Source organism: Apteryx mantelli, chromosome 10, assembly GCF_036417845.1.
Source record: "Apteryx mantelli isolate bAptMan1 chromosome 10, bAptMan1.hap1, whole genome shotgun sequence".
Lineage (NCBI taxonomy): Eukaryota > Metazoa > Chordata > Aves > Apterygiformes > Apterygidae > Apteryx > Apteryx mantelli.
This window is the reverse complement of record NC_089987.1, coordinates 21,034,096-21,048,755: the sequence shown is the minus strand read 5'-3', so window position 1 is coordinate 21,048,755 and position 14,660 is coordinate 21,034,096. Positions and strand designations below refer to the sequence as shown.

Sequence of the window (14,660 nt, the reverse complement as noted above, 5' to 3'; positions counted from 1 at the left end):
AACTGTGGAGCCTTGATTTTATTTTGATGTAAACTAGATGTGTTTTTAATCTCAGAACATTCTGTAGAATAGGAAAAACGTTACTCTTTCAGCTTTACTTTTAACAGTAACTCCTCTTTTTCCATAAACTGATACAGAATGTTCTTACCTTTCAATAGCTCTTTATCAGAATGTTTTTAGGATTATCTATATTCTTCATTAAATTCTTCATTAAGACTTAACTTGGTGTTTGAAATAGGCTAGCTCTCTTGATCATTTCAGAAATTCTGACTTACAGGTCAAGTTTCTATTAAGAGGCATAGAGTTGAAACTAATCTTCCAGTAAATTAATTAAATGGTCTAATGCCGTGAGCACGGTTGAAGTTTTAATCAAATTAAAAATGTAGTCTCTGTGCAAAATGTTTCCATCTCCTTTCACTAGGACAAGCTGTGCCTGTTTTTGTTTATTTTGCATGATCTGCAGCAGAGATCTTTCTGGCTGTCACAAGGCTTTTAGAGTAACGCCTTATTTCAGAAGTGTAAGTGTTTACATTGTGTAGAACTAGCATCTTTTACTGATGATGAACCTTTATCATGTTTTTTTAGCCTCCTCAATCATAAGCACTCTGAATTCACTTGGTATACAAAACCAATACATTACTACAATCCTTTAAACATCTCTGTTTTAGCAAGCACTCTATAAACTGAAAGACTGAGTTATAGATTATGGTAAATATACCCAAATATAGTATGCTACAATGTAACATGAAATCTAGTATAGTTCTTATTGTAGTTAAAAGTAGAAAAACAAAATAATTCAGTTGCTCTGGTGTCCTAAAATGGGGTCATACTTTTATAAGCAATTCATTTGTAGGAACTGCGAACCAACTTGCAAGCATTGCGGGAAAGGATTTTAAAAAAAAAAGAAGTCTTTAGAGCACACCAGCAACTTTGAAATAAGTTCCTTATTTGAGCTCCTAGCGCTGACCTCACCAACATGATAGTGTAGATATTTTTCACTTAAGTTGATTATGGGAACTTGTTAGTTCTGTGTTACCTTGATTATAGCTTAAAGTAATTTTTTTGCTAGCTTGTATGTCTTGGGAGCACAGAAGTTCAGACTTTGCTGTATAGATCCACTGCTTCTCAGTTCAGAAAGGACTGCCTTTTATAATATGCACTTATTGTGAATACAGACTTCTCTGAAGCCTTCCTCAGTTCTTCACATCTATGACCTTTGAATGTCTTTCCTTGTTCTTTCTCATTGACAAACCTGCCCCTGGATTCTGCAGAGCCTGTTAAGTCTGCCACAGTATTCTCCTCTCCCACTGGCACCAGATATCTGTCATTTTACCTTCTCTTTTCAGTAGGCTCCCAGTCAGTCTTCTGATCGTTAAGCTAGTCTCCATATCTAGAAGCAGAATTGGTAAATAGTGGAGAAGTAAACTTGAATACCCTCCAGAAGACAGCAGCTCCCAAGATGACATAGCAACTGAGGGTGTTTTTAGGTTTTCTGTTTTTTAACTTAACTCTAGAACTCATTTTCACAATTACATTTTAGTATGCTACATTCAGGTTTAAGAATATGTTGGACAGCCTTCAGCTATACAGCAAATGAAAAGTTGGAACCTGGACTGTGACCACAGAAATGCCCTGGTTTGTCTATAAAGTGGATTCAAAATTCTTACTTTTGCAATCAGTATCTGTCACTGGCCAGCATCAGAGACAAGACTGAGCTAATCATAGGCATAATAATATTTACTATAACAATTCCTGTCTTTCTAGCTTCTTGGTCAGTGTAGTTAAAACAGTCAGGCCTGAACTTAGTCTTTGCTCAGGAAGATAACTTAATCCTTTTGCTTCTTATGTGTATAAAATATATCTACTGAACAGCATTTAAGACCTGCGAAATGTAAAACATAAGTTGCTAGAACATCAGTCACCCTGAATAGATCGAGAAAGCATCAAGAAACAGGACAAGTTCAGTAGCCTCCAGAAAGCTATTGTGCATCATTCTCTTTCTTCTCTACTGAGTTCTGAAATCCATATGCATTTCTTAAGCTTGATTACTTTCTGGATGGAAGGCAACTGTATATTCCATAGCATATCTGACACCAGAATGAAATATAGCAGCAAAGCATGAAATTCCTTGATAAACAGCAAGTAAGTTTTGCTTAATAAAGAGCTGAAAATAAGGCAGAAATGAAACTTTCACTTTCAACATACACTTGACCCTTTTTAATCCTTATATGCTGGCTTTTTTGAGAGCAGAACCCTAAACTGTCCAGAATGAAGTTTGGGCTTTTGTTTCCTTTTTGTCAATCAATGAATCATTTCCAGAAGAGATTTTGCAAGGACTTAGCAGTATGTGATTTCCTGGCTTGGAAGTATAATGTGTAGGCATGCAGCTGTACTAGCAAGAGTTCTGGTTCAACAATCTGCAGCAAGAGTTTCCTTGAGGTTAATGTTAAAGGACTCTTGTAGGCTGTCCAAGGATCACTAGCCAGAGAAAGCTTAGTTAAATTTCATAGTAGCACTTTTCCTAATCTCCCCACTTACCTAATCAGAAACATACTTCCACATGTACAAAACTATTAAAAAAATGTAGTGACTCTATCAGAGAAACTGTAGAAGTCTATAATGGTTTTTAAAACCATGAAAAGAGTTACAAACAGAAATGGGTTTGGATTTTACTGAAGATCAAGAGGACTGTAACACAGAGAAATCAATGAAATGCTCAAAATATACTTCCTAGAATTTGAAGCTAAAATCCAGCTGTCCATGAGCAGAAGTTTCCAACATGCTGCTGATCTGACACTGGCGCTTATGCAGTAATGTGATCAGGCTTTTCAGAATGTTGGTCTGTTTGTTCAAGATTTGGTCTTCCATTCCTGAATTAGTTTGCTGTACATGACTGCACTGGTGCAAGGAAAGAGGCTGAAATGCAGTTTTTCATAAAAAGGTCAGCAGGAATGCAGAAACACAGATTTAGTTCACTTTGAGGGTGCATTTCCCTGTCATCTTTGGGGTTATACATTAGTGTTCTGTTCAGCTTCATGTAAGCTGGTGCTGTGCCAGGGTATCTGTGCTAGGTCTGTTCAGACTGGCTTGGCTGCTGGCGGCCGTTGAGCTGTGTGGCACTGTCCTTCAGCTAACGCACCTCTAACTTGAAGTATCTGAGGTAAAGCAGACATTTTTGTATGATACTGCATTGCTTTATGTAGATTCAGTGTTCTTTATATCCTGGAGTATATCCTGAGAAATTAATCAAGTGGTGTTTATGACCTTGAGAGAACTATGCTTTCTTGATGAGCTGGTTTGCTCAGCTGGAATAAATTTCTTATTTTAGACTTCTCAGAGGTAAGAAATATTTCTTTCAGCAAGTGTATTATGTTTTTTACTGTGGCAGTATTGTGATGCAGACTGCTACTGTTTGCCAACTTTGCTTATTCACAGGATTTTGCTAAGTGTTCTGGTAACATCTATGATATGATAACATCTTTCTTCTCATGAAACATGGTCCTGTATTGATGAGCTGTCCCCTCTCAGTTACATCCCTTTTAAAGTAACAGGCAGCAAAATTCCACTTACCTTATGACATTGAGTAGTCCCAGTAATTTCAGTATTAGAATGCTAGCTCTCTTAACATAAGGAGGGATATCTTCTAGTGAGGAAGCTCTATCAGGTCTCCTCAGTGGGTTTTGCTTTGGGGACCTGTTTTAATTTAGGCTTTTAAAATCCTTTTTACACTGAAATTAAGTGGGCTTTGAGTAGCGACTACCGTGATTGCATTGCACTCAGAGCAACGCGATCTAACTTGAAACAAACTGTCCTCTGATTAACTAACTGCTGATGAGGGAAAAAAAAGTTCTGCACTACTTCATAAAGTTTTATTCTTCTACAGTGCAAAAGTTTTCCTGCTCTGCTTTCCTATGCTTATTATAGTTATCACCATCTTCGCAATTATGTTGAAATATTGTCACATGAAAACAAGTTTAAAAGTTTTCTCAAACCATGGAAATTACAGGCTGGTGATCATAATGTACTAAATTAAGCCTGTCATACTTTTCGGGCTGTGGCATGTGTGCAGCCAGGAGGTAGCATGACAGTTTTCTAAATCCTTAGTTTCTTGCTGTTGCTTAAACTTTGTTTTTCTGATTCTGAATTTACTGCCTGTCCCTATAATAAAAGCTAGCACTTCCTATAATAAAGTACTAGGATTACTGTGATTTTTAAAGCAAAAAGTTTTGGGAGTAAGTTCAGAGATGAATGTGGTCCAAAATGTCATTGCTAACCACTGTACTTTGATCTTCTAATTTAAGCAATAAAGAGTAAAACCAGTGGAGTCTCCCATTAGTTGAAGGAGAAGCAAGCCTGGCAATTGAAGCCTTCTGTTGTAGACAAGTTTGTCATTCAGATCAGTTATGAGATCTTTAATTTGGACTCTGCGGCAAGTTTTATATAATTATGTTTTCTTTGAACAGCATTGATGTGGGTCAGCAACGAACATTAAAAACAAATCTGAAATCTGAGATGCTGTGGTTACAAGAAAACATTCTGAGAGCTGCTGTCATGACAGTAATTCCTGTGTTTCCAGATCTCCTGGGAAATCATAACAAATGAACAAATAGCTTTCAGATTCTGAAATGAGGAAAGAATAATCAATCATCCTTGAGGGAGGGATGAGAAATGCAGAAACTGCACTCTGTTTTGCACCATTAAGCTTTCAGTTTATATTGGGTCAAATTCTGGGTTTGTGTGTTTTAGAAACAGTTGCAGCAGAAGACTATCAAAATTGAGACAAAGAGAAGAAAACTTACAGACGTGACTCTTGTTCTAATGTTGCAGAACTATCATACTTCTCAGGTTTATGTGCCTTGTGTTTCATCTTTCCAAGGGTATTCATTTTTTGGTGAGCTTCCAACTGGTGCCTTTCTCATAAGGAAGAGTCTCAAAAAGGTGCTGATTTTTTGACAGCCATTCCAATTATTTTTCCAGATAATACCACTGTTTAATGTACTCTTAACTCACAGAGAAGTTCCTTTGATGTGATAATTTCAGATTTGGTCCCAGGTGGATTAATTATTTCTTTTGTTTGTTTGTTTCTGAAACTGTTAAAAGGTTTTGTGAAGACACAAATGCAATTATTTGTTTAAGGCCCTACACTGTGTTTTCATACGAACTGAAAAGTCCATTATCAAACTCAAGTCTTCCCCTGTTGAGGCGTCATCCCCAGTATAATAAGATAATGAAGATATTCTAGTAGAACATGGGAAAAGTCTCTCTGTGGAAGACAATTGATTTATTTTTATAATGCTAATGTGCCTGCCTTCTGTTCATCTCCCAGAAGCTCCCATATAGAAAGGCTGGCTAGGACGTGGTGCTCTGACATCCCCTGGAAACAATATACGGGCTACTTTAGGCCAGTGTCTGGGTTTGTGCCAGCAACTGGAAGGTCAGAAGGCACTCCTGAAAATCCCTTACTCCACTAGGGAAAGATATAGCTCATCTAGTCTTTGGTATGTACACGTTACATCTCTCTCTAGATGATGTACAACTTCAGGCAACTTTATTGTGAGTTTTATGGTTCTCCTGTTTTTTATGGCATACCTAGGCCAACAGCAGGGAGATGAAGTTCCTTGTGCATGTACTGAAAAAAATGCAAATGAGTTCTTTTAACATTGACTGAGTAATTTACTGAAGTAGATTCTAAAAAAGTCCTAAGGCATTTAAACCATATCTAATTCTGAATAAAGAATCTAACAGGTAACAGCAAAGAATTGTCTATGGTATCCTTTTCTTTAGTAAAGGACAGAAGAAATCCAATAGATTATTTACCTGCCAACAGAGGTTACCAGAAATCGCTCTGAGAATATAATTGAATGCACAGGAGACTGAAATAAGATGCCAGTTCTAGAGGCATTGTACACAAATGCTTGAAGATCTCTATTTTAAACTTTTGTAAAGTGTATGAGGGTTAGTTCAGTAATTTGATAAGTTTTGAAGAGGTGAATCATTTGAGACGCGGAGACTGTTGTGCAGTGGAAAGCCCTTAACTGATTAGAACTTGAAGTTTTATCATTTTCTTGTATGGAATGACGGCTGCTATTAAGGATTTTTTTAATATATATATGTTTATGGTTCAAAGCAGAACATTCTAAGAAGATTTTAAAAAATGTCAATCCTTTTATAACCCAGATGATGAAAATAATCCTGAAGAGCAACAAGCTGTTTATGTTCCTCTGTCAGGGCTGGGTGAGACTTTTTTCCCATAGCATTACATTGAAATGTGTTTTGGTATTTTTACTGACCCCTAAGGCTAAATATTTCTTACCACAGAAACTGTCTGACTCCCATATCAAAATTCCTTTAACAGAAAACTATTCAATTGTAGTCTGAAAATAAAGTCTAGTCAGTCTTTTGACAAAAATCCCCATTTGTAAGAAATACTTCAAGTCCTAGGGACTATACAATTTACAGTTTAAGTGATAGTTTTCTTACTAACAAAACTGATTTTTTTTTTTTTTCCAGAAAACATTCTCAGCATTCCAAATGCTCAACTGCTAAAAACTTTCCAAGGATTCTCTGGGTTTAGGCACTTCGTTGAAATACAGCAGGATGAGAAATTTTCTGGATAATACTGGTCACAGGAAGATTATTCTTCCACAGCATTTTCATGCATTATCAGCGCTTTAATCAGTCTGTAAGTTTAGTAGAAGAGCACTCTGTTACCCTTCTAAGGCCTTTTAAATTTCATTGGCCTCTGGAAGACTGATCAAGTACCCAAAGGAATGGAATAAGTAGCATGTTATATTCTAGGATTTGAGAATGCATCATCTTTAAAATAGATGTGTGCAATGATGGAACAAAATTACAAAAAGATTTTTTTTCAAACATTTCAACATTTCACTCACCTAAATTGGAGTGAGTTGTAAAGTCTGACTGATCAAGGTGGAATGCTCTGGGAAGTTCTTAAAACTACCTTTGGCTACCTCATGACAGCATACTTCTACACTAGAAAGTAATTTTTATTTCTTCCACTCACTTTTTATTTACTTGATCCTTATTTTCTATGATTGGGTACTAGCAACAGTACAAGATATTTTGGGGGATTGCATCCCCTCCTCTTGCTTCTGATGGCCTGAAGTTCTATAGTATGTCTTAATTAGCACATTTCCAGCTGCTTTCTCTTCATTATGCTCCCATGAAGTATGAGTGCTTGTAATGTTAAATTCAGTATGAGAAGTATGGTTGATTCACGCTCCTTTTATAAATTGTTAGAGTTCAGCTTTTCATGAACTTGGACAAAGACTGCATGTGGTATAAAGCAAAACAGAAGATTGATTTTTGAGGGTAGGTTTGTGAAATTTGCTCAACTCCTGGGTCATGTCTAGCCGGAATTCTGTGAAACAAGTGACAGAATAATCATTCCAGTAGGTTGGACCTTTATAGAAGATCATTGTGCTTTTAATAGTCTAGCCATCAATTCTTGAGATTTGAGTGTTCTGATACAGTTTTGGAATGCAGTAGCAGAAATATGTCTGTCTTTGTATTAGATTGCAGCCGTTGTAAATGAAGTTGGTACCTTACCTTCAATTTAGATTCCAAAAGTGGTATAGATTCACTCAATGATTTTTGTATACTATATTTATTTTTTAATTTTCTTTATGTGAAATACCACCTTACTCTGACTGGCCTTGTTGCCCTGAGTGGAACTACTCATAGTGACAAATTTTAGAATGGTAATGTGTATTTTTGAAAAAACATTTCAGTCTCCTGTATGAAAGAAAATTGTTGAGGATTATTTAGACCTTTCAAAGTAAAGGCTGAGCGTGAATACATATCAGCTGTAAAAACTGATTTGAGAAAATCCAAAAGGAAGTTTGCATGCCAAAGAAGAAAGATAAAGATGGCTATGAGAAGCAGAAGGCATCTTTCAGAAAGATGAAGTTAAGTCCAAATGAGGAAAAGAGAAGATTACAAAATCTGGCAGTTTAAATGCACATTGCAAACCCTTTTCTGGTCTGCCTTGTGAAGTTTGCACAAGTTCCATGTTTACAGTACATTGTACAGTGGGGCCCTTATATTTTGCTGGATTCTCCATAGATCAGAATAAAGTCCCAAGGGACTTTTTCTTCCCTGTGGATAGTCCTTGCCCTGACTGTGCCCCATTGGAAGGCATGGTGTTGTTAGAGTACAGCTACAGAGCTCGCGAGAGCCGGTCACAACTTCAGTGATCCTGGTCAAGAGAATCCATAGTTTCCAACTCTTTGTACCTTGAATTTAGGAAAAAAAGCCTAAAAATACTATCTTGGTCAAAGGAGGAATAGAACCTCATGCCGCTTTCATTCTCCTTTAGAAGAAATAACTGTAGCAATGAGTAAAACAGTAGACAATAATCCAGACTGGGTTTTCCAGTTGACTCCTATACTGGCTGTTCATTTTTGAAACTTAAACAATTCCTTTCTTAATAGAATTGTAATCTATGTAGATAATGTTATTATGGCAGGAATATCAGTTTTGACACAAAGAATGCTATTTTTCTGCATTCTATTAAAAAAGCTATATCATAGAAATGATACATTAGTTGCGCGATCTCATGCTGCAGTGGGCACTCATGTTGTCAGTGTTGCCATACAATTTCCACTCCTTCTTTTGTCTACAGGTCAGGTTGCTATCATGGGTTACCTCAATAATCCACCCTAAGAAATATATTTTCAATTTTAATTACATATTGGGATTAAAGTTCTTATTACCTGTTGATCCTGTAAGAATGTGAGCGTTGCTCTGCTAGCTTATACCAATAGCAGATGGCTTAGAAGGAAGGATCAAATGTTATTAGTAAAATTGTTCAAAGTAGGAGATGTAAGAATTGTGTAAATACAGGATTATTCGTGCAGGTTACTACTTCTATTGCTTCCAGAAGGACTTTGCATGCTCTAATGCTCATTTTGTTAGGGTTTATAGTTATGACATTCTCAAAACATTCTCACACCAAAGTGAATATATGCTACTGAAGTGCACATGCAAATACTCATTTGCAGCAGAAGTAAAATATGTATGTCCCTGAAACCCTTGCAGAAAACATTTAGTGCTGTGCAAATGGAAAACCCTGTTTAAAAAAAAAAAAATTTGCACACTGATCTGCAAGTAATTCTGTCATGTATTTGTTGTTAAGAAGCTGCTTAGCTAAAGGTGGTTGAAGAGCAATTGATTTCGTGGTTGGCTTGATTTTACCTTCTCTGCATGGAATTTGAAGGCAGTAAAAGTTCACAAAGAAAAAAAAATACTGTTTTGAAGCTATGCTAAGTAACATGTCAACTAATTAACAGTGCCTGGTTGGTACAAAACTTTTCTCTGCCTTAAAAGCTTCAAGAATGACTTTATTGGAAACATTGAGTATTTTTTTTAAGTGGTTTAAAAGGATTAAGTGGAGTCAGTTTGAGCCATATACTTCTATTTATTAGTAACTTTTCTGGAAAGATTAAATTAACATTAAAATAATCCTCCTTTAGGAACTTTATATGAACACCAGATCACATGGGGTCTATTGCTGCACAAAAGGAAAATTTTAGTCGTGTTTTTGCTATTTTAATGGAGGGTTGTGGAAAGATGCAGACTGATATTGATTCCGCTGATTAGATCATTCCATTGAGTGTTTTGTTTTGCCATAACATATTCACACAGTGAATGGTGCTGGTGGTGTCCTCCTTTTGCCAGGCTGTTTGTGTCCCACCACCTTGGGCTCTTGTGTTCTTCAGTTCCCTTGGCCTGTGTATTCTTCGGGAACGTTTTGTTGTCTGTGGCAATGGAAATGGCACCCAGCAGCTCAGTAGCCCTAAGCCTCAGTGTTCTTAGGGTAATTCAGAATTCCTGATCTCCTAGGCCCTTTTAAAATAAACTCTGTGTTTTTGTACTCCCTGATGATGTGCATGTTCCAAAAGTGATAGCATTCATATGTTGGTTTGCAAGCCAAAAGTGGAATGATTTTAAATCATCATTTGTGCCTGTAATTTTCATAGGAATGCTGATGTTAATGTAGATGTCAGTCTTGGAAATTTAGCCAGGCAAATGACATTCTTCATCTAAGGTGCCGTTGAATAACCTCTTGGGATTTGTTTAATGAAAAGTTTGGAAAGCCTCACTCTACTGCAGTGCACAGGTACTAAGGTGTTACGAGCCAGGTTCATTCTTGTGAAATTTAAAGTGGAGGGGAGATGGGAGAGAGGAAGATTACTCCAAACAAATCTATAGTTACCCTTAAAAAATATATAATAGTGAGCAAGTTCCTACAGTGCACTGATGGTAGTGTGGCATTGCTTCACTATGTTAATTGTCCCTCTTTGTTGTTAAATAACATTGAATTTATTGTTGACACAAATGGCCATAGTAACTCAGTTATGATTCTTTTTTATAGATCTCAAATAAATGCTTTTGTTTGTATTTGCAGCCTGGTTATGGGTAACATCAATATGTAATCTCAGAAATACTCTGGTGCTTGTTGTGCCAACTGCTACATTCACTAGATTGAGAGGAAAAAGCAGAGAATGTCTAAATGTATTTAGAGCCTGAATATCTCTGTGTGCCTTTGCATATATCGAGATTATTGGTGCTGGGAATATTGAGAACATCAGGTTATTACCACTGTTGGTAACTGTGTGGTTTCTGTTTTATAAGTGGGTTTCCTATATAGGAAAGATATTAAGCATTTAGTGCCAAACAGGAAAAAAAAGAGTTGATCTTTGTGTCCTACGCTAAAGAGTATGCCATGAAGAGCTGAGAATTTAGCTTCAGTTCTTGATTGATTCATCTAGCTGAAAACTGAGCTGAATGCTCAGAATTAATTTATGCTGAAATCCATAACTACTTCCCAATAAAATTATTCAGAAGTGGAGATTTCATTACTTTGCTGTTCTCTCTACAGACTGCTGCTGATTAACCAGAGCTTTAAGATTTTCCTTCTGTGTCTGATGAAGCTATTTTTGCTTCTTCAAAGTAAAACCTGCTGAGATGGAGTGGCAAAGACACTGATGATATAAATGGCACACTGTGTCAGCTCTTACCTCAATCGGCTTTAAATAAACATTTGTTTCAAATGGTGAAACAATTAATGTAAACAAAGTATGAAATTCAGCTCTGGAAGGAGCCCATGCCTGTCTACGGACTCCAGCTGGTTTATACCAGTGTTAAAGATGAACAGGGTTATGGCGCTTTCATAACTTGGAAGGTTTTCAAATGAACCATCCTTTAGAGGGACATTGGTAAAAGATGTAACAGTAGCAAAAGGGATAAAATAACAGTGATATCTGTAAAACAAAAGTTTGGAGGTGGGCAGGGACCATTGCTTAAAGAAATAATTTTACTATGCTGATACCTGCTGCTTAGAGCGATAAAAGTGGGTGGATTCTTTTAACACATGGTTTTGGCTACTGTGAAGTCTAGGCAGCTCAATGTAAGAGGTGAAATATTATGCTCTGCACTCTATAATGTATTCAAAGTTTCCTCAAGATATTTTTTAGAAAAAGTATGATACTTGATCGATTGCAGGGTATTATTCTGGCCCTCTATAATAAAATGGACTTTGTACACTTAGTATGCTCTTTTTAACACCTTAAATCATTAAAATTAAGCCATCTCTCATCTAATTAGATAATTAAAAAGGCTTTCTTCAGTTTCCTCATTTGGCTGTGGAAAAACTTCAAAATTTCAAACAGGAAAAAAAGGTTAAGTATCCAGAACCATGAATTAAAAGTATTTAAACATTACAGGACTACTGACTTTGGTAGGGGATGTTTGACTAATTAATGATTCTTACTTTACAGAAAACAGCATTACATTTTAATAGGAAATTTCAACCTGAACAGTCCTCCTTCATCAGAAGAAAGATGGTGAACTTGAATGTTTTTCACTTCTTTGCAATGCACAAAGGTGGAGTTCTGCATTATTTTTGGAGGAGAACCCTTAAACTCAGTCAGTCATTGCTAAGTGGTAGTACTGATTCTGTAGAAAACTCTAGCCAGAGCTGTGTCCACTAAGAACTTTTCCAGTGTCTGAACTGGTCTGTGTTTCAGATGTCTGCCAGGCCATTTGGGAAAAGAATTATTTCCATAATAAACTACAAAATTAGTTACCTGGGGTGGTGGTGGTGGGGAGAATACTCTTTTTAAAAATTCAGTACTTTATCATCCCATTGGCTGTCTAGTTAGGCACCTTCTTATTACTGCTGTGTTGGAAGTAAAATTTATAGTTGCTTTTCTTTAAGAGATGATTGGTTTATATAAAGCAGATCAGAAAAATGTGTGTAAAGGGTAGGGAGTGAATTTTTTCTTTGTGTCTGCCCTTGAGTTTTACTTTAGTGGTTAATATTTAAAATATACTAAAAAGGGATTGAGATCTATAAATGAATGGAAGAAGCTTCCGGTTCAGCTCAGTAAATGTGGATTCTGGACTGGACAAGCCTTTTTACAGAAAAGGAATGCTACTTCTGTTAAAAGTAACAGGAACGGCTCACATGTTGTGAGCCACTGTCTGGAACAGCTTTAACTTCCTGAGACAGAAGAGTTTGGCTATGTGAAGCTTGGATTAAGTGGAATAATTTGGGATAGTCTTTTAAAACACAGGGTTTAATGTTTTTGCCCCTGTTTACCACTAAACTTTTCAGTGTGTAGTCAAACACTTTCTGCTATAGTCCCTCCCAGCAAACTTTTTTTTTACTAAAGCTGAGCAGTTTCTTCCCACTTAATTCTTTACATATGCCTTACCAACCATAGTGAAAACTGTACTGGTATTTGCATGGTCTGTAGCTCCATGCTAAAGGCAGGTGCACTTCTAGGCAGTATAAATTTTATCCACAAAAGGGGAAGTTCTCCTGAAGTCTCAGTGAAAAGCCAAATCAAAATATTTGAAATGATCACAGGAAGACTTTAATTTATTGATTGTACCATTAACAGTCAAAACCTAATTGAAAGAACAGCTTTTCATTTAATTTATAAAAAGAGCTATATTCAGAATCCATATCAAAATAGTACTATTTCATTTTGCAAGGCTAGCTGAGTAAAACAAAGCATTTGTATATGTCAAACAAATATCATTGAATTTAAAATCAAGAGTGCAATAACTTTTAAAATGAAAAATGGTGTTATATATTCTCTATATCCAGAAACGCTGCTGTATAAATTAAAGTTGCTGGGCTTGAATCCCATTTTGTATGCAGGGCATTTACAAACAAGACCTTGCACTTTCAAGGATGGTTGGAATTAAAGTAAAAATATATTAATAAATTATTAATACTGAAGTAGCTACCCCAGAAGTATCATGTTTATTGTTTTGGTTGATAGGATGTGCGTATACATTAGCTTTCTCTGTACTGTATCATCTACTGCACATATGATATACATTCACTGCCATACTTTTCCTCTTATTCAGTGACTTATTTCCTTCTCTCATTCAGTTTTATCTCCAGTCACAAAAGGTAATCTATATTTAATATGACTCTATCCAGACAGGGAAATAAAAATCTAAAAATATTTTTACTCCAGAATGCGCCTCCGGGCCTGTATTTCATTGCATTCACTGTCAGAGCAAAGGAGGATGCAGTCAGGAGAAATTGGCTAGTCTTTCGATCAGGCAGAATATTGCCTGAATCATTTTAAGAACTGATGTAGAAGTTTGGTCTTTTTTCTAGACCAAATTTGCTTTACTGAACAAGGCAGACTATATTAAAATGTTGTTAATAAATAATATCCTGTCTCTCAAAACTGTCTCTTAATAGCTGCACATACATCCTAAGGGAGACTGGCTTGGAAGTATTCCATATTAGTGTCTGAAAAGTCCTATTAAGTGCTCTGTGAGTTCTAGATATTCATTCATATAATATGAATGAGTGAGGGATCTATAGATTATTTATCTCCCATTGAACTGTGTTTTGAGAATTTAATGATCGCTGAGAGAAAGGCTTCCTCTCTGCACTCTGTTGGGATTGTTGCAGGTAATGTTGGCTGCTCAGTTAAGCTGATAGACTGTCAGCTTGGTTACATCAGGCATCCTCATTTCATTAGCTGGGAAGACTTCTGCATGTTGGCTGTCCTAGTGGCAACATTTCTCACTGAACTTTATGATATACAGAGGACAAAAATATGGATAGGAACTATACAAAAGTGCCTGACACATCAATGCTGTATTCCTGATTAAATTCTTTGTGAACATCTATAGTAAAAGTTTTATTATTTGGTCAAAAAAAAAAGATGTTAGACAGAAATTCTAAGTATCTACATCTCCTGCAACAAATACTTATTCAGTGTTTGTCAGGCTCTGGCTTTGGTGATTCCCAAGTTTTACTGTTCAGACCACATAGCAGATTTCTCAGCAGATCTCTGGAAAATATTGACTAAATTGTTGAGGCAGCTGTGAGCAAACAGAAGGTCATGTTTGACCTTGTAAACATGCATTTATAGTTGCAAAATATCATTTAGGTGCAATTACATTTGTGATGTGGAAAAATGTCCATTTATGTTTTCAAGTGCAGGCTGATTGTGTAAACAGGTAACCTTGCAATCTTAATCAGCTTGTGCCAACTTGATGGAAAAAGATCTTATCCAAATACTCTGCTTGTTGCTTTCCACTAGAATGCCTATAACGTTCCTTATTATATTTTATTATGTACTATAGTTTTTTTTGTTTAT

At 36.2% G+C, this 14,660-nt stretch overlaps 1 long non-coding RNA gene across 2 annotated transcripts in view; it reads left to right on the top strand.

Annotated features, from left to right (window-relative positions):
• The window catches only part of LOC106483186 (uncharacterized), a 43,777-nt gene that overhangs the window by 16,331 nt on the left and 12,786 nt on the right, over nt 1-14,660 (top strand). The window lies entirely within an intron of this gene.